Source organism: Lepidochelys kempii, chromosome 25, assembly GCF_965140285.1.
Source record: "Lepidochelys kempii isolate rLepKem1 chromosome 25, rLepKem1.hap1, whole genome shotgun sequence".
NCBI classification, from domain to species: domain Eukaryota; kingdom Metazoa; phylum Chordata; order Testudines; family Cheloniidae; genus Lepidochelys; species Lepidochelys kempii.
In genome coordinates, this window is record NC_136404.1 from 1869187 (window position 1) to 1893945 (window position 24759).

The window sequence follows — 24759 nt, forward strand, 5'->3', positions numbered from 1 at the left end:
ACTACCAATACAATACCAAACACACACACAAATACCTTCTCCTCCAACAGAAGTCCCACTCAAACTCCCCTGTTTACAGCTCTGTTTGCTAGCTCCTGTACCGCTGCAGCTGTCTGTGTTGCTGCCTGACTGGCTGCTCCCTTTATAGGAACCCTCGTCAGTGAAGCCCCGCCCCCTAATCAGGGCTCAGCTTCTCTCCCAGCACAAAGCCCCTCCAAGCCTCTACACATACAGATACCACCAATACAAAACCAAACACACACACAAATGCCTTCTCCTCCAACAGAACTCCCTCTCAAACTCCCCTGTTTACAGCTCTGTTTGCTAGCTCCAGTGCCGCTGCAGCTGTCTGTGCCGCTGCCTGACTGGCTGCTACCTTTATAGGACCCCTAGTCAGTGAAGCCCCGCCCCCTAATCAGGGCTCAGCTTCTCTCCCAGCAAAAAGCCCCTACACATACAGATACCACCAATACAAAACCAAACACACACAAATACCTTCTCCTCCAACAGAACTCCCACTCAAACTCCCGTGTTTACAGCACTGTTTGCTAGCTCCTGTGCTGCTGCCTGACTGGATGCTAGCTTTATAGGACCCCTAGTCAGGGAAGTCCCGCCCCCTAATAAGGGCTCAGCTTCTCTCCCAGCACAAAGCCCCTCCAAGCCTCTACACATACAAATACTACCAATACAAAACCAAACACACACACAAATACCTTCTCCTCCAACAGAACTCCCACTCAAACTCCCCTGTTTACAGCTCTCTTTGCTAGCTCCTGTGCCACTGCAGCTGTCTGTGCCGCTGCCTGACTGGCTGCTCCCTTTATAGGACCCCTCGTCAGTGAAGCCCCGCCCCCTAATCAGGGCTCAGCTTCTCTCCCAGCACAAAGCCCCTCCAAGCCTCTACACATACAGATACCAACAATACAAAACCAAACACACACACAAATACCTTCTCCTCCAACAGAACTCCCACTCAAACTCCCCTGTTTACAGCTCTCTTTGCTAGCTCCTGTGCCACTGCAGCTGTCTGTGCCGCTGCCTGACTGACTGCTGCCTTTATAGGACCCCTAGTCAGTGAAGCCCCGCCCCCTAATCAGGGCTCAGCTTCTCTCCCAGCACAAATCCCCTCCAAGCCTCTACACATACAGATACTACCAATACAAAACCAAACACACACACAAATGCCTTCTCCTCCAACAGAACTCCCATTCTAACTCCCCTGTTTACAGCTCTGTTTGCTAGCTCCTGTGCCAATGCAGCTGTCTGTGCTGCTGCCTGACTGGCTGCTACCTTTATAGGACCCCTAGTCAGTGAAGCCCCGCCCCCTAATCAGGGCTCAGATTCTCTCCCAGCACAAAGCCTCTACTCATACAGATACTACCAATACAAAACCAAACACACACAAATACCTTCTCCTCCAACAGAACTCCCTCTCAAACTCCCCTGTTTACAGCTCTGTTTGCTAGCTCCTGTACCGCTGCAGCTGTCTGTGCCGCTGCCTGACTGGCTGCTGCCTTTATAGGACCCCTAGTCAGTGAAGCCCCGCTCCCTAATCAGGGCTCAACTTCGCTCCCAGCACAAAGCCCCTACACATACAGATACTACCAATACAAAACAAAGCACACACAAATACCTTCTCCTCCAACAGAACTCCCACTCAAACTCCCCTGTTTACAGCTCTGTTTGCTAGCTCCTGTGCCGCTGCCTGACTGGCTGCTACCTTCATAGGACCCCTAGTCAGTGAAGCCCCGCTCCCTAATCAGGGCTCAGCTTCGCTCCCAGCACAAAGCCCCTCCAAGCCTCTACACATACAAATACTACCAATACAAAACCAAACACACACAAATACCTTCTCCTCAAACAGAAATCCCTCTCAAACTCCCCTGTTTACAGCTCTGTTTGCCAGCTCCTGTGCCGCTGCAGCTGTCTGTGCCGCTGCCTGACTGGCTGCTACCTTCATAGGACCCCTAGTCAGTGAAGCCCTGCCCCCTAATCAGGGCTCAGCTTCGCTCCCAGCACAAAGCCCCTGCAAGCCTTTACACATACAGATACTACCAATACAAAACCAAACACACACACAAATACCTTCTCCTCCAACAGAACTCCCACTCAAACTCCGCTGTTTCGAGCTCTGTTTGCTAGCTCCTGTGCCACTGCAGCTGTCTGTGCCGCTGCCAGACTGGCTGCTGCCCTTATAGGACCCCTAGTCAGTGAAGCCCCGCCCCCTAATCAGGGCTCAGCTTCTCTCCCAGCACAAAGCCCCTACACATACAGATACCACCAACACAAAACCAAACACACACAAATACCTTCTCCTCCAACAGAACTCCCACTCAAACTCCCCTGTTTACAGCTCTGTTTGCTAGCTCCTGTTCCGCTGCAGCTGTCTGTGCCCCTGCCTGACTGGCTGCTCCCTTTATAGGACCCCTAGTCAGTGAAGTCCCGCCCCCTAATCAGGGCTCAGCTTCGCTCCCAGCACAAAGCCCCTCCAAGCCTCTACACATACAGATACTACCAATACAATACCAAACACACACACAAATACCTTCTCCTCCAACAGAAGTCCCACTCAAACTCCCCTGTTTACAGCTCTGTTTGCTAGCTCCTGTGCCGCTGCCTGACTGGCTGCTACCTTTATAGGACCCCTAGTCAGTGAAGCCCCGCCCCCTAATCAGGGCTCAGCTTCGCTCCCAGCACAAAGCCCCTCCAAGCCTCTACTCATACAGATACTACCAATACAATACCAAACACACACACAAATACCTTCTCCTCCAACAGAAGTCACACTCAAACTCCCCTGTTTACAGCTCTGTTTGCTAGCTCCTGTACCGCTGCAGCTGTCTGTGTTGCTGCCTCACTGGCTGCTACCTTTATAGGACCCCTTGTCAGTGAAGCCCCGCCCCCTAATCAGGGCTCAGATTCTATCCCAGCACAAAGCCTCTACTCATACAGATACTACCAATACAAAACCAAACACACACAAATACCTTCTCCTCCAACAGAACTCCCTCTCAAACTCCCCTGTTTAAAGCTCTGTTTGCTAGCTCCTGTGCCGCTGCCTGACTGGCTGCTACCTTTATAGGACCCCTCGTCAGTGAAGCCCCGCCCCCTAATCAGGGCTCAGCTTCGCTCCCAGCACAAAGCCCCTCCAAGCCTCTACTCATACAGATACTACCAATACAATACCAAACACACACACAAATACCTTCTCCTCCAACAGAAGTCCCACTCAAACTCCCCTGTTTACAGCTCTGTTTGCTAGCTCCTGTACCGCTGCAGCTGTCTGTGTTGCTGCCTGACTGGCTGCTCCCTTTATAGGAACCCTCGTCAGTGAAGCCCCGCCCCCTAATCAGGGCTCAGCTTCTCTCCCAGCAAAAAGCCCCTACACATACAGATACCACCAATACAAAACCAAACACACACAAATACCTTCTCCTCCAACAGAACTCCCACTCAAACTCCCGTGTTTACAGCACTGTTTGCTAGCTGCTGTGCCTCTGCCTGACTGGCTGCTACCTTTATAGGACGCCTCGTCAGTGAAGCCCCGCCCCCTAATCAGGGCTCAGCTTCTCTCCCAGCACAAAGCCCCTCCAAGCCTCTACACATACAGATACCAACAATACAAAACCAAACACACACACAAATACCTTCTCCTCCAACAGAACTCCCACTCAAACTCCCCTGTTTACAGCTCTCTTTGCTAGCTCCTGTGCCACTGCAGCTGTCTGTGCCGCTGCCTGACTGGCTGCTCCCTTTATAGGACCCCTCGTCAGTGAAGCCCCGCCCCCTAATCAGGGCTCAGCTTCTCTCCCAGCACAAAGCCCCTCCAAGCCTCTACACATACAGATACCAACAATACAAAACCAAACACACACACAAATACCTTCTCCTCCAACAGAACTCCCACTCAAACTCCCCTGTTTACAGCTCTCTTTGCTAGCTCCTGTGCCACTGCAGCTGTCTGTGCCGCTGCCTGACTGACTGCTGCCTTTATAGGACCCCTAGTCAGTGAAGCCCCGCCCCCTAATCAGGGCTCAGCTTCTCTCCCAGCACAAATCCCCTCCAAGCCTCTACACATACAGATACTACCAATACAAAACCAAACACACACACAAATGCCTTCTCCTCCAACAGAACTCCCATTCAAACTCCCCTGTTTACAGCTCTGTTTGCTAGCTCCTGTGCCAATGCAGCTGTCTGTGCTGCTGCCTGACTGGCTGCTACCTTTATAGGACCCCTAGTCAGTGAAGCCCCGCCCCCTAATCAGGGCTCAGATTCTCTCCCAGCACAAAGCCTCTACTCATACAGATACTACCAATACAAAACCAAACACACACAAATACCTTCTCCTCCAACAGAACTCCCTCTCAAACTCCCCTGTTTACAGCTCTGTTTGCTAGCTCCTGTGCCGCTGCCTGACTGGCTGCTACCTTCATAGGACCCCTAGTCAGTGAAGCCCCGCTCCCTAATCAGGGCTCAGCTTCGCTCCCAGCACAAAGCCCCTCCAAGCCTCTGCACATACAGATACTACCAATACAAAACCAAACACACACAAATACCTTCTCCTCAAACAGAAATCCCTCTCAAACTCCCCTGTTTACAGCTCTGTTTGCCAGCTCCTGTGCCGCTGCAGCTGTCTGTGCCGATGCCTGACTGGCTGCTACCTTTATAGGACCCCTAGTCAGTGAAGCCCCGCCCCCTAATCAGGGCTCAGCTTCTCTCCCAGCACAAAGCCCCTGCACATACAGATACCACCAATACAAAACCAAACACACACAAATACCTTCTGCTCCAACAGAACTCCCACTCAAACTCCCCTGCTTACAGCTCTGTTTGCTAGCTCCTGTGCCGCTGCAGCTGTCTGTGCCGCTGCCTGACTGGCTGCTACCTTCATAGGACCCCTAGTCAGTGAAGCCCTGCCCCCTAATCAGGGCTCAGCTTCGCTCCCAGCACAAAGCCCCTGCAAGCCTTTACACATACAGATACTACCAATACAAAACCAAACACACACACAAATACCTTCTCCTCCAACAGAACTCCCACTCAAACTCCCCTGTTTACAGCTCTGTTTGCTAGCTCCTGTACCGCTGCAGCTGTCTGTGTCGCTGCCTGACTGGCTGCTCCCTTTATAGGACCCCTAGTCAGTGAAGCCCCGCCCCCTAATCAGGGCTCAGCTTCGCTCCCAGCACAAAGCCCCTCCAAGCCTCTACACATACAGATACTACCAATACAATACCAAACACACACACAAATACCTTCTCCTCCAACAGAACTCCCACTCAAACTCCCCTGTTTACAGCTCTGTTTGCTAGCTCCTGTGCCGCTGCCTGACTGGCTGCTACCTTTATAGGACCCCTAGTCAGTGAAGCCCCGCCCCCTAATAAGGGCTCAGCTTCGCTCCCAGCACAAAGCCCCTCCAAGCCTCTACACATACAGATACTACCAATACAAAACCAAACACACACACAAATAGCTTCTCCTCCAACAGAACTCCCACTCAAACTCCCCTGTTTACAGCTCTGTTTGCTAGCTCCTGTGCCGCTGCCTGACTGGCTGCTACCTTTATAGGACCCGTAGTCAGTGAAGCCCCGCCCCCTAATCAGGGCTCAGATTCTCTCCCAGCACAAAGCCTCTACTCCTACAGATACTACCAATACAAAACCAAACACACACAAATACCTTCTCCTCCAACAGAACTCCCTCTCAAACTCCCCTGTTTACAGCTCAGTTTTGTAGCTCCTGTTCCGCTGCAGCTGTCTGTGCCCCTGCCTGACTGGCTGCTCCCTTTATAGGACCCCTAGTCAGTGAAGTCCCGCCCCCTAATCAGGGCTCAGCTTCGCTCCCAGCACAAAGCCCCTCCAAGCCTCTACACATACAGATACTACCAATACAATACCAAACACACACACAAATACCTTCTCCTCCAACAGAAGTCCCACTCAAACTCCCCTGTTTACAGCTCTGTTTGCTAGCTCCTGTGCCGCTGCCTGACTGGCTGCTACCTTTATAGGACCCCTAGTCAGTGAAGCCCCGCCCCCTAATCAGGGCTCAGCTTCGCTCCCAGCACAAAGCCCCTCCAAGCCTCTACTCATACAGATACTACCAATACAATACCAAACACACACACAAATACCTTCTCCTCCAACAGAAGTCACACTCAAACTCCCCTGTTTACAGCTCTGTTTGCTAGCTCCTGTACCGCTGCAGCTGTCTGTGTTGCTGCCTCACTGGCTGCTACCTTTATAGGACCCCTAGTCAGTGAAGCCCCGCCCCCTAATCAGGGCTCAGATTCTATCCCAGCACAAAGCCTCTACTCATACAGATACTACCAATACAAAACCAAACACACACAAATACCTTCTCCTCCAACAGAACTCCCTCTCAAACTCCCCTGTTTACAGCTCTGTTTGCTAGCTGCTGTGCCGCTGCCTGACTGGCTGCTACCTTTATAGGACCCCTAGTCAGGGAAGTCCCGCCCCCTAATAAGGGCTCAGCTTCTCTCCCAGCACAAAGCCCCTCCAAGCCTCTACACATACAAATACTACCAATACAAAACCAAACACACACAAATACCTTCTCCTCCAACAGAACTCCCACTCAAACTCCCGTGTTTACAGCACTGTTTGCTAGCTGCTTTGCCGCTGCCTGACTGGCTGCTACCTTTATAGGACGCCTAGTCAGTGAAGCCCCGCCCCCTTATCAGGGCTCAGCTTCTCTCCCAGCACAAAGCCTCTACACATACAGATACTACCAATACAAAATCAAACACACACAAACACCTTCTCCTCCAACAGAACTCCCACTCATACTCCCCTGTTTACAGCTCTGTTTGCTAGCTCCTGTGCCGCTGCCTGACTGGCTGCTACCTTTATAGGACCCCTAGTCAGTGAAGCCCCGCCCCCTAATCAGGGCTCAGCTTCTCTCCCAGCACAAAGCCTCTACACATACAGATACTACCAATACAAAATCAAACACACACAAATACCTTCTCCTCCAACAGAACTCCCACTCAAACTCCCCTGTTTACAGCTCTGTTTGCTAGCTCCTGTACCGCTGCACCTGTCTGTGTCGCTGCCTGACTGGCTGCTCCCTTTATAGGACCCCTCGTCAGTGAAGCCCCGCCCCCTAATCAGGGCTCAGCTTCTCTCCCAGCACAAAGCCCCTCCAAGCCTCTACACATACAGATACCAACAATACAAAACCAAACACACACACAAATACCTTCTCCTCCAACAGAACTCCCACTCAAACTCCCCTGTTTACAGCTCTCTTTGCTAGCTCCTGTGCCACTGCAGCTGTCTGTGCCGCTGCCTGACTGACTGCTGCCTTTATAGGACCCCTAGTCAGTGAAGCCCCGCCCCCTAATCAGGGCTCAGCTTCTCTCCCAGCACAAATCCCCTCCAAGCCTCTACACATACAGATACTACCAATACAAAACCAAACACACACACAAATGCCTTCTCCTCCAACAGAACTCCCATTCAAACTCCCCTGTTTACAGCTCTGTTTGCTAGCTCCTGTGCCAATGCAGCTGTCTGTGCTGCTGCCTGACTGGCTGCTACCTTTATAGGACCCCTAGTCAGTGAAGCCCCGCCCCCTAATCAGGGCTCAGATTCTCTCCCAGCACAAAGCCTCTACTCATACAGATACTACCAATACAAAACCAAACACACACAAATACCTTCTCCTCCAACAGAACTCCCTCTCAAACTCCCCTGTTTACAGCTCTGTTTGCTAGCTCCTGTACCGCTGCAGCTGTCTGTGCCGCTGCCTGACTGGCTGCTGCCTTTATAGGACCCCTAGTCAGTGAAGCCCCGCTCCCTAATCAGGGCTCAACTTCGCTCCCAACACAAAGCCCCTACACATACAGATACTACCAATACAAAACAAAGCACACACAAATACCTTCTCCTCCAACAGAACTCCCACACAAACTCCCCTGTTTACAGCTCTGTTTGCCAGCTCCTGTGCCGCTGCAGCTGTCTGTGCCGATGCCTGACTGGCTGCTACCTTTATAGGACCCCTAGTCAGTGAAGCCCCGCCCCCTAATCAGGGCTCAGCTTCTCTCCCAGCACAAAGCCCCTGCACATACAGATACCACCAATACAAAACCAAACACACACAAATACCTTCTGCTCCAACAGAACTCCCACTCAAACTCCCCTGCTTACATCTCTGTTTGCTAGCTCCTGTGCCGCTGCAGCTGTCTGTGCCGCTGCCTGACTGGCTGCTACCTTCATAGGACCCCTAGTCAGTGAAGCCCTGCCCCCTAATCAGGGCTCAGCTTCGCTCCCAGCACAAAGCCCCTGCAAGCCTTTACACATACAGATACTACCAATACAAAACCAAACACACACACAAATACCTTCTCCTCCAACAGAACTCCCACTCAAACTCCGCTGTTTCGAGCTCTGTTTGCTAGCTCCTGTGCCACTGCAGCTGTCTGTGCCGCTGCCTGACTGGCTGCTGCCCTTATAGGACCCCTAGTCAGTGAAGCCCCGCCCCCTAATCAGGGCTCAGCTTCTCTCCCAGCACAAAGCCCCTACACATACAGATACCACCAACACAAAACCAAACACACACAAATACCTTCTCCTCCAACAGAACTCCCACTCAAACTCCCCTGTTTACAGCTCTGTTTGCTAGCTCCTGTACCGCTGCAGCTGTCTGTGTCGCTGCCTGACTGGCTGCTCCCTTTATAGGACCCCTAGTCAGTGAAGCCCCGCCCCCTAATCAGGGCTCAGCTTCGCTCCCAGCACAAAGCCCCTCCAAGCCTCTACACATACAGATACTACCAATACAATACCAAACACACACACAAATACCTTCTCCTCCAACAGAACTCCCACTCAAACTCCCCTGTTTACAGCTCTGTTTGCTAGCTCCTGTGCCGCTGCCTGACTGGCTGCTACCTTTATAGGACCCCTAGTCAGTGAAGCCCCGCCCCTAATAAGGGCTCAGCTTCGCTCCCAGCACAAAGCCCCTCCAAGCCTCTACACATACAGATACTACCAATACAAAACCAAACACACACACAAATAGCTTCTCCTCCAACAGAACTCCCACTCAAACTCCCCTGTTTACAGCTCTGTTTGCTAGCTCCTGTGCCGCTGCCTGACTGGCTGCTACCTTTATAGGACCCGTAGTCAGTGAAGCCCCGCCCCCTAATCAGGGCTCAGATTCTCTCCCAGCACAAAGCCTCTACTCATACAGATACTACCAATACAAAACCAAACACACACAAATACCTTCTCCTCCAACAGAAGTCACACTCAAACTCCCCTGTTTACAGCTCTGTTTGCTAGCTCCTGTACCGCTGCAGCTGTCTGTGTTGCTGCCTCACTGGCTGCTACCTTTATAGGACCCCTAGTCAGTGAAGCCCCGCCCCCTAATCAGGGCTCAGCTTCGCTCCCAGCACAAAGCCCCTCCAAGCCTCTACTCATACAGATACTACCAATACAATACCAAACACACACACAAATACCTTCTCCTCCAACAGAAGTCACACTCAAACTCCCCTGTTTACAGCTCTGTTTGCTAGCTCCTGTACCGCTGCAGCTGTCTGTGTTGCTGCCTCACTGGCTGCTACCTTTATAGGACCCCTAGTCAGTGAAGCCCCGCCCCCTAATCAGGGCTCAGATTCTATCCCAGCACAAAGCCTCTACTCATACAGATACTACCAATACAAAACCAAACACACACAAATACCTTCTCCTCCAACAGAACTCCCTCTCAAACTCCCCTGTTTAAAGCTCTGTTTGCTAGCTCCTGTGCCGCTGCCTGACTGGCTGCTACCTTTATAGGACCCCTCGTCAGTGAAGCCCCGCCCCCTAATCAGGGCTCAGCTTCGCTCCCAGCACAAAGCCCCTCCAAGCCTCTACTCATACAGATACTACCAATACAATACCAAACACACACACAAATACCTTCTCCTCCAACAGAAGTCCCACTCAAACTCCCCTGTTTACAGCTCTGTTTGCTAGCTCCTGTGCCACTGCAGCTGTCTGTGCCGCTGCCTGACTGGCTGCTCCCTTTATAGGACCCCTCGTCAGTGAAGCCCCGCCCCCTAATCAGGGCTCAGCTTCTCTCCCAGCACAAAGCCCCTCCAAGCCTCTACACATACAGATACCAACAATACAAAACCAAACACACACACAAATACCTTCTCCTCCAACAGAACTCCCACTCAAACTCCCCTGTTTACAGCTCTCTTTGCTAGCTCCTGTGCCACTGCAGCTGTCTGTGCCGCTGCCTGACTGACTGCTGCCTTTATAGGACCCCTAGTCAGTGAAGCCCCGCCCCCTAATCAGGGCTCAGCTTCGCTCCCAGCACAAAGCCCCTCCAAGCCTCTACACATACAGATACTACCAATACAATACCAAACACACACACAAATACCTTCTCCTCCAACAGAACTCCCACTCAAACTCCCCTGTTTACAGCTCTGTTTGCTAGCTCCTGTGCCGCTGCCTGACTGGCTGCTACCTTTATAGGACCCCTAGTCAGTGAAGCCCCGCCCCCTAATAAGGGCTCAGCTTCGCTCCCAGCACAAAGCCCCTCCAAGCCTCTACACATACAGATACTACCAATACAAAACCAAACACACACACAAATAGCTTCTCCTCCAACAGAACTCCCACTCAAACTCCCCTGTTTACAGCTCTGTTTGCTAGCTCCTGTGCCGCTGCCTGACTGGCTGCTACCTTTATAGGACCCGTAGTCAGTGAAGCCCCGCCCCCTAATCAGGGCTCAGATTCTCTCCCAGCACAAAGCCTCTACTCATACAGATACTACCAATACAAAACCAAACACACACAAATACCTTCTCCTCCAACAGAACTCCCTCTCAAACTCCCCTGTTTACAGCTCAGTTTTGTAACTCCTGTTCCGCTGCAGCTGTCTGTGCCCCTGCCTGACTGGCTGCTCCCTTTATAGGACCCCTAGTCAGTGAAGTCCCGCCCCCTAATCAGGGCTCAGCTTCGCTCCCAGCACAAAGCCCCTCCAAGCCTCTACACATACAGATACTACCAATACAATACCAAACACACACACAAATACCTTCTCCTCCAACAGAAGTCCCACTCAAACTCCCCTGTTTACAGCTCTGTTTGCTAGCTCCTGTGCCGCTGCCTGACTGGCTGCTAACTTTATAGGACCCCTAGTCAGTGAAGCCCCGCCCCCTAATCAGGGCTCAGCTTCGCTCCCAGCACAAAGCCCCTCCAAGCCTCTACTCATACAGATACTACCAATACAATACCAAACACACACACAAATACCTTCTCCTCCAACAGAAGTCACACTCAAACTCCCCTGTTTACAGCTCTGTTTGCTAGCTCCTGTACCGCTGCAGCTGTCTGTGTTGCTGCCTCACTGGCTGCTACCTTTATAGGAACCCTCGTCAGTGAAGCCCCGCCCCCTAATCAGGGCTCAGATTCTATCCCAGCACAAAGCCTCTACTCATACAGATACTACCAATACAAAACCAAACACACACAAATACCTTCTCCTCCAACAGAACTCCCTCTCAAACTCCCCTGTTTAAAGCTCTGTTTGCTAGCTCCTGTGCCGCTGCCTGACTGGCTGCTACCTTTATAGGACCCCTCGTCAGTGAAGCCCCGCCCCCTAATCAGGGCTCAGCTTCGCTCCCAGCACAAAGCCCCTCCAAGCCTCTACTCATACAGATACTACCAATACAATACCAAACACACACACAAATACCTTCTCCTCCAACAGAAGTCCCACTCAAACTCCCCTGTTTACAGCTCTGTTTGCTAGCTCCTGTACCGCTGCAGCTGTCTGTGTTGCTGCCTGACTGGCTGCTCCCTTTATAGGAACCCTCGTCAGTGAAGCCCCGCCCCCTAATCAGGGCTCAGCTTCTCTCCCAGCACAAAGCCCCTCCAAGCCTCTACACATACAGATACCACCAATACAAAACCAAACACACACACAAATGCCTTCTCCTCCAACAGAACTCCCTCTCAAACTCCCCTGTTTACAGCTCTGTTTGCTAGCTCCAGTGCCGCTGCAGCTGTCTGTGCCGCTGCCTGACTGGCTGCTACCTTTATAGGACCCCTAGTCAGTGAAGCCCCGCCCCCTAATCAGGGCTCAGCTTCTCTCCCAGCAAAAAGCCCCTACACATACAGATACCACCAATACAAAACCAAACACACACAAATACCTTCTCCTCCAACAGAACTCCCACTCAAACTCCCGTGTTTACAGCACTGGTTGCTAGCTCCTGTGCTGCTGCCTGACTGGATGCTAGCTTTATAGGACCCCTAGTCAGGGAAGTCCCGCCCCCTAATAAGGGCTCAGCTTCTCTCCCAGCACAAAGCCCCTCCAAGCCTCTACACATACAAATACTACCAATACAAAACCAAACACACACACAAATACCTTCTCCTCCAACAGAACTCCCACTCAAACTCCCCTGTTTACAGCTCTCTTTGCTAGCTCCTGTGCCACTGCAGCTGTCTGTGCCGCTGCCTGACTGGCTGCTCCCTTTATAGGACCCCTCGTCAGTGAAGCCCCGCCCCCTAATCAGGGCTCAGCTTCTCTCCCAGCACAAAGCCCCTCCAAGCCTCTACACATACAGATACCAACAATACAAAACCAAACACACACACAAATACCTTCTCCTCCAACAGAACTCCCACTCAAACTCCCCTGTTTACAGCTCTTTGCTAGCTCCTGTGCCACTGCAGCTGTCTGTGCCGCTGCCTGACTGACTGCTGCCTTTATAGGACCCCTAGTCAGTGAAGCCCCGCCCCCTAATCAGGGCTCAGTTTCTCTCCCAGCACAAATCCCCTCCAAGCCTCTACACATACAGATACTACCAATACAAAACCAAACACACACACAAATGCCTTCTCCTCCAACAGAACTCCCATTCTAACTCCCCTGTTTACAGCTCTGTTTGCTAGCTCCTGTGCCAATGCAGCTGTCTGTGCTGCTGCCTGACTGGCTGCTACCTTTATAGGACCCCTAGTCAGTGAAGCCCCGCCCCCTAATCAGGGCTCAGATTCTCTCCCAGCACAAAGCCTCTACTCATACAGATACTACCAATACAAAACCAAACACACACAAATACCTTCTCCTCCAACAGAACTCCCTCTCAAACTCCCCTGTTTACAGCTCTGTTTGCTAGCTCCTGTACCGCTGCAGCTGTCTGTGCCGCTGCCTGACTGGCTGCTGCCTTTATAGGACCCCTAGTCAGTGAAGCCCCGCTCCCTAATCAGGGCTCAACTTCGCTCCCAGCACAAAGCCCCTACACATACAGATACTACCAATACAAAACAAAGCACACACAAATACCTTCTCCTCCAACAGAACTCCCACTCAAACTCCCCTGTTTACAGCTCTGTTTGCTAGCTCCTGTGCCGCTGCCTGACTGGCTGCTACCTTCATAGGACCCCTAGTCAGTGAAGCCCCGCTCCCTAATCAGGGCTCAGCTTCGCTCCCAGCACAAAGCCCCTCCAAGCCTCTACACATACAAATACTACCAATACAAAACCAAACACACACAAATACCTTCTCCTCAAACAGAAATCCCTCTCAAACTCCCCTGTTTACAGCTCTGTTTGCCAGCTCCTGTGCCGCTGAAGCTGTCTGTGCCGATGCCTGACTGGCTGCTACCTTTATAGGACCCCTAGTCAGTGAAGCCCCGCCCCTTAATCAGGGCTCAGCTTCTCTCCCAGCACAAAGCCCCTGCACATACAGATACCACCAATACAAAACCAAACACACACAAATACCTTCTCCTCAAACAGAAATCCCTCTCAAACTCCCCTGCTTACAGCTCTGTTTGCTAGCTCCTGTGCCGCTGCAGCTGTCTGTGCCGCTGCCTGACTGGCTGCTACCTTCATAGGACCCCTAGTCAGTGAAGCCCTGCCCCCTAATCAGGGCTCAGCTTCGCTCCCAGCACGAAGCCCCTGCAAGCCTTTACACATACAGATAATACCAATACAAAACCAAACACACACACAAATACCTTCTCCTCCAACAGAACTCCCACTCAAACTCCGCTGTTTCGAGCTCTGTTTGCTAGCTCCTGTGCCACTGCAGCTGTCTGTGCCGCTGCCAGACTGGCTGCTGCCCTTATAGGACCCCTAGTCAGTGAAGCCCCGCCCCCTAATCAGGGCTCAGCTTCTCTCCCAGCACAAAGCCCCTACACATACAGATACCACCAACACAAAACCAAACACACACAAATACCTTCTCCTCCAACAGAACTCCCACTCAAACTCCCCTGTTTACAGCTCTGTTTGCTAGCTCCTGTACCGCTGCAGCTGTCTGTGTCGCTGTCTGACTGGCTGCTCCCTTTATAGGACCCGTAGTCAGTGAAGCCCCGCCCCCTAATCAGGGCTCAGCTTCGCTCCCAGCACAAAGCCCCTCCAAGCCTCTACACATACAGATACTACCAATACAATAACAAACACACACACAAATACCTTCTCCTCCAACAGAACTCCCACTCAAACTCCCCTGTTTACAGCTCTGTTTGCTAGCTCCTGTGCCGCTGCCTGACTGGCTGCTACCTTTATAGGACCCGTAGTCAGTGAAGCCCCGCCCCCTAATCAGGGCTCAGATTCTCTCCCAGCACAAAGCCTCTACTCATACAGATACTACCAATACAAAACCAAACACACACAAATACCTTCTCCTCCAACAGAACTCCCTCTCAAACTCCCCTGTTTACAGCTCAGTTTTGTAGCTCCTGTTCCGCTGCAGCTGTCTGTGCCCCTGCCTGACTGGCTGCTCCCTTTATAGGACCCCTAGTCAGTGAAGTCCCGCCCCCTAATCAGGGCTCAGCTTCGCTCCCAGCACAAAGCCCCTCCAAGCCTCTACACATACAGATACTACCAATACAATACCAAACACACACACAAATACCTTCTCCTCCAACAGAAGTCCCACTCAAACTCCCCTGTTTACAGCTCTGTTTGCTAGCTCCTGTGCCGCTGCCTGACTGGCTGCTACCTTTATAGGACCCCTAGTCAGTGAAGCCCCGCCCCCTAATCAGGGCTCAGCTTCGCTCCCAGCACAAAGCCCCTCCAAGCCTCTACTCATACAGATACTACCAATACAATACCAAACACACACACAAATACCTTCTCCTCCAACAGAAGTCACACTCAAACTCCCCTGTTTACAGCTCTGTTTGCTAGCTCCTGTACCGCTGCAGCTGTCTGTGTTGCTGCCTCACTGGCTGCTACCTTTATAGGACCCCTTGTCAGTGAAGCCCCGCCCCCTAATCAGGGCTCAGATTCTATCCCAGCACAAAGCCTCTACTCATACAGATACTACCAATACAAAACCAAACACACACAAATACCTTCTCCTCCAACAGAACTCCCTCTCAAACTCCCCTGTTTAAAGCTCTGTTTGCTAGCTCCTGTGCCGCTGCCTGACTGGCTGCTACCTTTATAGGACCCCTCGTCAGTGAAGCCCCGCCCCCTAATCAGGGCTCAGCTTCGCTCCCAGCACAAAGCCCCTCCAAGCCTCTACTCATACAGATACTACCAATACAATACCAAACACACACACAAATACCTTCTCCTCCAACAGAAGTCCCACTCAAACTCCCCTGTTTACAGCTCTGTTTGCTAGCTCCTGTACCGCTGCAGCTGTCTGTGTTGCTGCCTGACTGGCTGCTCCCTTTATAGGAACCCTCGTCAGTGAAGCCCCGCCCCCTAATCAGGGCTCAGCTTCTCTCCCAGCAAAAAGCCCCTACACATACAGATACCACCAATACAAAACCAAACACACACAAATACCTTCTCCTCCAACAGAACTCCCACTCAAACTCCCGTGTTTACAGCACTGTTTGCTAGCTCCTGTGCTGCTGCCTGACTGGATGCTAGCTTTATAGGACCCCTAGTCAGGGAAGTCCCGCCCCCTAATAAGGGCTCAGCTTCTCTCCCAGCACAAAGCCCCTCCAAGCCTCTACACATACAAATACTACCAATACAAAACCAAACACACACAAATACCTTCTCCTCCAACAGAACTCCCACTCAAACTCCCGTGTTTACAGCACTGTTTGCTAGCTGCTGTGCCTCTGCCTGACTGGCTGCTACCTTTATAGGACGCCTCGTCAGTGAAGCCCCGCCCCCTAATCAGGGCTCAGCTTCTCTCCCAGCACAAAGCCCCTCCAAGCCTCTACACATACAGATACCAACAATACAAAACCAAACACACACACAAATACCTTCTCCTCCAACAGAACTCCCACTCAAACTCCCCTGTTTACAGCTCTCTTTGCTAGCTCCTGTGCCACTGCAGCTGTCTGTGCCGCTGCCTGACTGGCTGCTCCCTTTATAGGACCCCTCGTCAGTGAAGCCCCGCCCCCTAATCAGGGCTCAGCTTCTCTCCCAGCACAAAGCCCCTCCAAGCCTCTACACATACAGATACCAACAATACAAAACCAAACACACACACAAATACCTTCTCCTCCAACAGAACTCCCACTCAAACTCCCCTGTTTACAGCTCTCTTTGCTAGCTCCTGTGCCACTGCAGCTGTCTGTGCCGCTGCCTGACTGACTGCTGCCTTTATAGGACCCCTAGTCAGTGAAGCCCCGCCCCCTAATCAGGGCTCAGCTTCTCTCCCAGCACAAATCCCCTCCAAGCCTCTACACATACAGATACTACCAATACAAAACCAAACACACACACAAATGCCTTCTCCTCCAACAGAACTCCCATTCAAACTCCCCTGTTTACAGCTCTGTTTGCTAGCTCCTGTGCCAATGCAGCTGTCTGTGCTGCTGCCTGACTGGCTGCTACCTTTATAGGACCCCTAGTCAGTGAAGCCCCGCCCCCTAATCAGGGCTCAGATTCTCTCCCAGCACAAAGCCTCTACTCATACAGATACTACCAATACAAAACCAAACACACACAAATACCTTCTCCTCCAACAGAACTCCCTCTCAAACTCCCCTGTTTACAGCTCTGTTTGCTAGCTCCTGTACCGCTGCAGCTGTCTGTGCCGCTGCCTGACTGGCTGCTGCCTTTATAGGACCCCTAGTCAGTGAAGCCCCGCTCCCTAATCAGGGCTCAACTTCGCTCCCAGCACAAAGCCCCTACACATACAGATACTACCAATACAAAACAAAGCACACACAAATACCTTCTCCTCCAACAGAACTCCCACTCAAACTCCCCTGTTTACAGCTCTGTTTGCTAGCTCCTGTGCCGCTGCCTGACTGGCTGCTACCTTCATAGGACCCCTAGTCAGTGAAGCCCCGCTCCCTAATCAGGGCTCAGCTTCGCTCCCAGCACAAAGCCCCTCCAAGCCTCTGCACATACAGATACTACCAATACAAAACCAAACACACACAAATACCTTCTCCTCAAACAGAAATCCCTCTCAAACTCCCCTGTTTACAGCTCTGTTTGCCAGCTCCTGTGCCGCTGCAGCTGTCTGTGCCGATGCCTGACTGGCTGCTCCCTTTATAGGACCCCTAGTCAGTGAAGCCCCGCCCCCTAATCAGGGCTCAGCTTCGCTCCCAGCACAAAGCCCCTGCAAGCCTTTACACATACAGATACTACCAATACAAAACCAAACACACACACAAATACCTTCTCCTCCAACAGAACTCCCACTCAAACTCCCCTGTTTACAGCTCTGTTTGCTAGCTCCTGTACCGCTGCAGCTGTCTGTGTCGCTGCCTGACTGGCTGCTCCCTTTATAGGACCCCTAGTCAGTGAAGCCCCGCCCCCTAATCAGGGCTCAGCTTCGCTCCCAGCACAAAGCCCCTCCAAGCCTCTACACATACAGATACTACCAATACAATACCAAACACACACACAAATACCTTCTCCTCCAACAGAACTCCCACTCAAACTCCCCTGTTTACAGCTCTGTTTGCTAGCTCCTGTGCCGCTGCCTGACTGGCTGCTACCTTTATAGGACCCCTAGTCAGTGAAGCCCCGCCCCCTAATAAGGGCTCAGCTTCGCTCCCAGCACAAAGCCCCTCCAAGCCTCTACACATACAGATACTACCAATACAAAACCAAACACACACACAAATAGCTTCTCCTCCAACAGAACTCCCACTCAAACTCCCCTGTTTACAGCTCTGTTTGCTAGCTCCTGTGCCGCTGCCTGACTGGCTGCTACCTTTATAGGACCCGTAGTCAGTGAAGCCCCGCCCCCTAATCAGGGCTCAGATTCTCTCCCAGCACAAAGCCTCTACTCCTACAGATACTACCAATACAAAACCAAACACACACAAATACCTTCTCCTCCAACAGAACTCCCTCTCAAACTCCCCTGTTTACAGCTCAGTTTTGTAGCTCCTGTTCCGCTGCAGCTGTCTGTGCCCCTGCCTGACTGGCTGCTCCCTTTATAGGACCCCTAGTCAGTGAAGTCCCGCCCCCTAATCAGGGCTCAGCTTCGCTCCCAGCACAAAGCCCCTCCAAGCCTCTACACATACAGATACTACCAATACAATACCAAACACACACACAAATACCTTCTCCTCCAACAGAAGTCCCACTCAAACTCCCCTGTTTACAGCTCTGTTTGCTAGCTCCTGTGCCGCTGCCTGACTGGCTGCTACCTTTATAGGACCCCTAGTCAGTGAAGCCCCGCCCCCTAATCAGGGCTCAGCTTCGCTCCCAGCACAAAGCCCCTCCAAGCCTCTACTCATACAGATACTACCAATACAATACCAAACACACACACAAATACCTTCTCCTCCAACAGAAGTCACACTCAAACTCCCCTGTTTACAGCTCTGTTTGCTAGCTCCTGTACCGCTGCAGCTGTCTGTGTTGCTGCCTCACTGGCTGCTACCTTTATAGGACCCCTAGTCAGTGAAGCCCCGCCCCCTAATCAGGGCTCAGATTCTATCCCAGCACAAAGCCTCTACTCATACAGATACTACCAATACAAAACCAAACACACACAAATACCTTCTCCTTCAACAGAACTCCCTCTCAAACTCCCCTGTTTACAGCTCTGTTTGCTAGCTGCTGTGCCGCTGCCTGACTGGCTGCTACCTTTATAGGACCCCTAGTCAGGGAAGTCCCGCCCCCTAATAAGGGCTCAGCTTCTCTCCCAGCACAAAGCCCCTCCAAGCCTCTACACATACAAATACTACCAATACAAAACCAAACACACACAAATACCTTCTCCTCCAACAGAACTCCCACTCAAACTCCCGTGTTTACAGCACTGTTTGCTAGCTGCTGTGCCGCTGCCTGACTGGCTGCTACCTTTATAGGACGCCTAGTCAGTGAAGCCCCGCCCCCTTATCAGGGCTCAGCTTCTCTCCCAGCACAAAGCCTCTACACATACAGATACTACCAATACAAAATCAAACACACACAAACACCTTCTCCTCCAACAGAACTCCCACTCATACTCCCCTGTTTACAGCTCTGTTTGCTAGCTCCTGTGCCGCTGCCTGACTGGCTGCTACCTTTATAGGACCCCTAGTCAGTGAAGCCCCGCCCCCTAATCAGGGCTCAGCTTCGCCCCCAGCACAAAGCCCCTCCAAGCCTCTACACATACAGATACTACCAATACAAAACCAAAAACACACACAAATACCTTCTCCTCCAACAGAACTCCAACTCAAACTCCCCTGTTTACAGCTCTGTTTGCTAGCTCCTGTACCGCTGCACCTGTCTGTGTCGCTGCCTGACTGGCTGCTCCCTTTATAGGACCCCTCGTCAGTGAAGCCCCGCCCCCTAATCAGGGCTCAGCTTCTCTCCCAGCACAAAGCCCCTCCAAGCCTCTACACATACAGATACCAACAATACAAAACCAAACACACACACAAATACCTTCTCCTCCAACAGAACTCCCACTCAAACTCCCCTGTTTACAGCTCTCTTTGCTAGCTCCTGTGCCACTGCAGCTGTCTGTGCCGCTGCCTGACTGACTGCTGCCTTTATAGGACCCCTAGTCAGTGAAGCCCCGCCCCCTAATCAGGGCTCAGCTTCTCTCCCAGCACAAATCCCCTCCAAGCCTCTACACATACAGATACTACCAATACAAAACCAAACACACACACAAATGCCTTCTCCTCCAACAGAACTCCCATTCAAACTCCCCTGTTTACAGCTCTGTTTGCTAGCTCCTGTGCCAATGCAGCTGTCTGTGCTGCTGCCTGACTGGCTGCTACCTTTATAGGACCCCTAGTCAGTGAAGCCCCGCCCCCTAATCAGGGCTCAGATTCTCTCCCAGCACAAAGCCTCTACTCATACAGATACTACCAATACAAAACCAAACACACACAAATACCTTCTCCTCCAACAGAACTCCCTCTCAAACTCCCCTGTTTACAGCTCTGTTTGCTAGCTCCTGTACCGCTGCAGCTGTCTGTGCCGCTGCCTGACTGGCTGCTGCCTTTATAGGACCCCTAGTCAGTGAAGCCCCGCTCCCTAATCAGGGCTCAACTTCGCTCCCAACACAAAGCCCCTACACATACAGATACTACCAATACAAAACAAAGCACACACAAATACCTTCTCCTCCAACAGAACTCCCACTCAAACTCCCCTGTTTACAGCTCTGTTTGCTAGCTCCTGTGCCGCTGCCTGACTGGCTGCTACCTTCATAGGACCCCTAGTCAGTGAAGCCCCGCTCCCTAATCAGGGCTCAGCTTCGCTCCCAGCACAAAGCCCCTCCAAGCCTCTGCACATACAGATACTACCAATACAAAACCAAACCCACACAAATACCTTCTCCTCAAACAGAAATCCCTCTCAAACTCCCCTGTTTACAGCTCTGTTTGCCAGCTCCTGTGCCGCTGCAGCTGTCTGTGCCGATGCCTGACTGGCTGCTACCTTTATAGGACCCCTAGTCAGTGAAGCCCCGCCCCCTAATCAGGGCTCAGCTTCTCTCCCAGCACAAAGCCCCTGCACATACAGATACCACCAATACAAAACCAAACACACACAAATACCTTCTGCTCCAACAGAACTCCCACTCAAACTCCCCTGCTTACAGCTCTGTTTGCTAGCTCCTGTGCCGCTGCAGCTGTCTGTGCCGCTGCCTGACTGGCTGCTACCTTCATAGGACCCCTAGTCAGTGAAGCCCTGCCCCCTAATCGGGGCTCAGCTTCGCTCCCAGCACAAAGCCCCTGCAAGCCTTTACACATACAGATACTACCAATACAAAACCAAACACACACACAAATACCTTCTCCTCCAACAGAACTCCCACTCAAACTCCGCTGTTTCGAGCTCTGTTTGCTAGCTCCTGTGCCACTGCAGCTGTCTGTGCCGCTGCCTGACTGGCTGCTGCCCTTATAGGACCCCTAGTCAGTGAAGCCCCGCCCCCTAATCAGGGCTCAGCTTCTCTCCCAGCACAAAGCCCCTACACATACAGATACCACCAACACAAAACCAAACACACACAAATACCTTCTCCTCCAACAGAACTCCCACTCAAACTCCCCTGTTTACAGCTCTGTTTGCTAGCTCCTGTACCGCTGCAGCTGTCTGTGTCGCTGCCTGACTGGCTGCTCCCTTTATAGGACCCCTAGTCAGTGAAGCCCCGCCCCCTAATCAGGGCTCAGCTTCGCTCCCAGCACAAAGCCCCTCCAAGCCTCTACACATACAGATACTACCAATACAATACCAAACACACACACAAATACCTTCTCCTCCAACAGAACTCCCACTCAAACTCCCCTGTTTACAGCTCTGTTTGCTAGCTCCTGTGCCGCTGCCTGACTGGCTGCTACCTTTATAGGACCCCTAGTCAGTGAAGCCCCGCCCCCTAATAAGGGCTCAGCTTCGCTCCCAGCACAAAGCCCCTCCAAGCCTCTACACATACAGATACTACCAATACAAAACCAAACACACACACAAATAGCTTCTCCTCCAACAGAACTCCCACTCAAACTCCCCTGTTTACAGCTCTGTTTGCTAGCTCCTGTGCCGCTGCCTGACTGGCTGCTACCTTTATAGGACCCGTAGTCAGTGAAGCCCCGCCCCCTAATCAGGGCTCAGATTCTCTCCCAGCACAAAGCCTCTACTCATACAGATACTACCAATACAAAACCAAACACACACAAATACCTTCTCCTCCAACAGAAGTCACACTCAAACTCCCCTGTTTACAGCTCTGTTTGCTAGCTCCTGTACCGCTGCAGCTGTCTGTGTTGCTGCCTCACTGGCTGCTACCTTTATAGGACCCCTAGTCAGTGAAGCCCCGCCCCCTAATCAGGGCTCAGCTTCGCTCCCAGCACAAAGCCCCTCCAAGCCTCTACTCATACAGATACTACCAATACAATACCAAACACACACACAAATACCTTCTCCTCCAACAGAAGTCACACTCAAACTCCCCTGTTTACAGCTCTGTTTGCTAGCTCCTGTACCGCTGCAGCTGTCTGTGTTGCTGCCTCACTGGCTGCTACCTTTATAGGACCCCTAGTCAGTGAAGCCCCGCCCCCTAATCAGGGCTCAGATTCTATCCCAGCACAAAGCCTCTACTCATACAGATACTACCAATACAAAACCAAACACACACAAATACCTTCTCCTCCAACAGAACTCCCTCTCAAACTCCCCTGTTTAAAGCTCTGTTTGCTAGCTCCTGTGCCGCTGCCTGACTGGCTGCTACCTTTATAGGACCCCTCGTCAGTGAAGCCCCGCCCCCTAATCAGGGCTCAGCTTCGCTCCCAGCACAAAGCCCCTCCAAGCCTCTACTCATACAGATACTACCAATACAATACCAAACACACACACAAATACCTTCTCCTCCAACAGAAGTCCCACTCAAACTCCCCTGTTTACAGCTCTGTTTGCTAGCTCCTGTACCGCTGCAGCTGTCTGTGTTGCTGCCTGACTGGCTGCTCCCTTTATAGGAACCCTCGTCAGTGAAGCCCCGCCCCCTAATCAGGGCTCAGCTTCTCTCCCAGCACAAAGCCCCTCCAAGCCTCTACACATACAGATACCACCAATACAAAACCAAACACACACACAAATGCCTTCTCCTCCAACAGAACTCCCTCTCAAACTCCCCTGTTTACAGCTCTGTTTGCTAGCTCCAGTGCCGCTGCAGCTGTCTGTGCCGCTGCCTGACTGGCTGCTACCTTTATAGGACCCCTAGTCAGTGAAGCCCCGCCCCCTAATCAGGGCTCAGCTTCTCTCCGAGCAAAAAGCCCCTACACATACAGATACCACCAATACAAAACCAAACACACACAAATACCTTCTCCTCCAACAGAACTCCCACTCAAACTCCCGTGTTTACAGCACTGTTTGCTAGCTCCTGTGCTGCTGCCTGACTGGATGCTAGCTTTATAGGACCCCTAGTCAGGGAAGTCCCGCCCCCTAATAAGGGCTCAGCTTCTCTCCCAGCACAAAGCCCCTCCAAGCCTCTACACATACAAATACTACCAATACAAAACCAAACACACACACAAATACCTTCTCCTCCAACAGAACTCCCACTCAAACTCCCCTGTTTACAGCTCTCTTTGCTAGCTCCTGTGCCACTGCAGCTGTCTGTGCCGCTGCCTGACTGGCTGCTCCCTTTATAGGACCCCTCGTCAGTGAAGCCCCGCCCCCTAATCAGGGCTCAGCTTCTCTCCCAGCACAAAGCCCCTCCAAGCCTCTACACATACAGATACCAACAATACAAAACCAAACACACACACAAATACCTTCTCCTCCAACAGAACTCCCACTCAAACTCCCCTGTTTACAGCTCTCTTTGCTAGCTCCTGTGCCACTGCAGCTGTCTGTGCCGCTGCCTGACTGACTGCTGCCTTTATAGGACCCCTAGTCAGTGAAGCCCCGCCCCCTAATCAGGGCTCAGCTTCTCTCCCAGCACAAATCCCCTCCAAGCCTCTACACATACAGATACTACCAATACAAAACCAAACACACAAACAAATGCCTTCTCCTCCAACAGAACTCCCATTCTAACTCCCCTGTTTACAGCTCTGTTTGCTAGCTCCTGTGCCAATGCAGCTGTCTGTGCTGCTGCCTGACTGGCTGCTACCTTTATAGGACCCCTAGTCAGTGAAGCCCCGCCCCCTAATCAGGGCTCAGATTCTCTCCCAGCACAAAGCCTCTACTCATACAGATACTACCAATACAAAACCAAACACACACAAATACCTTCTCCTCCAACAGAACTCCCTCTCAAACTCCCCTGTTTACAGCTCTGTTTGCAAGCTCCTGTACCGCTGCAGCTGTCTGTGCCGCTGCCTGACTGGCTGCTGCCTTTATAGGACCCCTAGTCAGTGAAGCCCCGCTCCCTAATCAGGGCTCAACTTCGCTCCCAGCACAAAGCCCCTACACATACATATACTACCAATACAAAACAAAGCACACACAAATACCTTCTCCTCCAACAGAACTCCCACTCAAACTCCCCTGTTTACAGCTCTGTTTGCTAGCTCCTGTGCCGCTGCCTGACTGGCTGCTACCTTCATAGGACCCCTAGTCAGTGAAGTCCCGCCCCCTAATCAGGGCTCAGCTTCGCTCCCAGCACAAAGCCCCTCCAAGCCTATACACATACAGATACTACCAATACAATACCAAACACACACACAAATACCTTCTCCTCCAACAGAAGTCCCACTCAAACTCCCCTGTTTACAGCTCTGTTTGCTAGCTCCTGTGCCGCTGCCTGACTGGCTGCTACCTTTATAGGACCCCTAGTCAGTGAAGCCCCGCCCCCTAATCAGGGCTCAGCTTCGCTCCCAGCACAAAGCCCCTCCAAGCCTCTACTCATACAGATACTACCAATACAATACCAAACACACACACAAATACCTTCTCC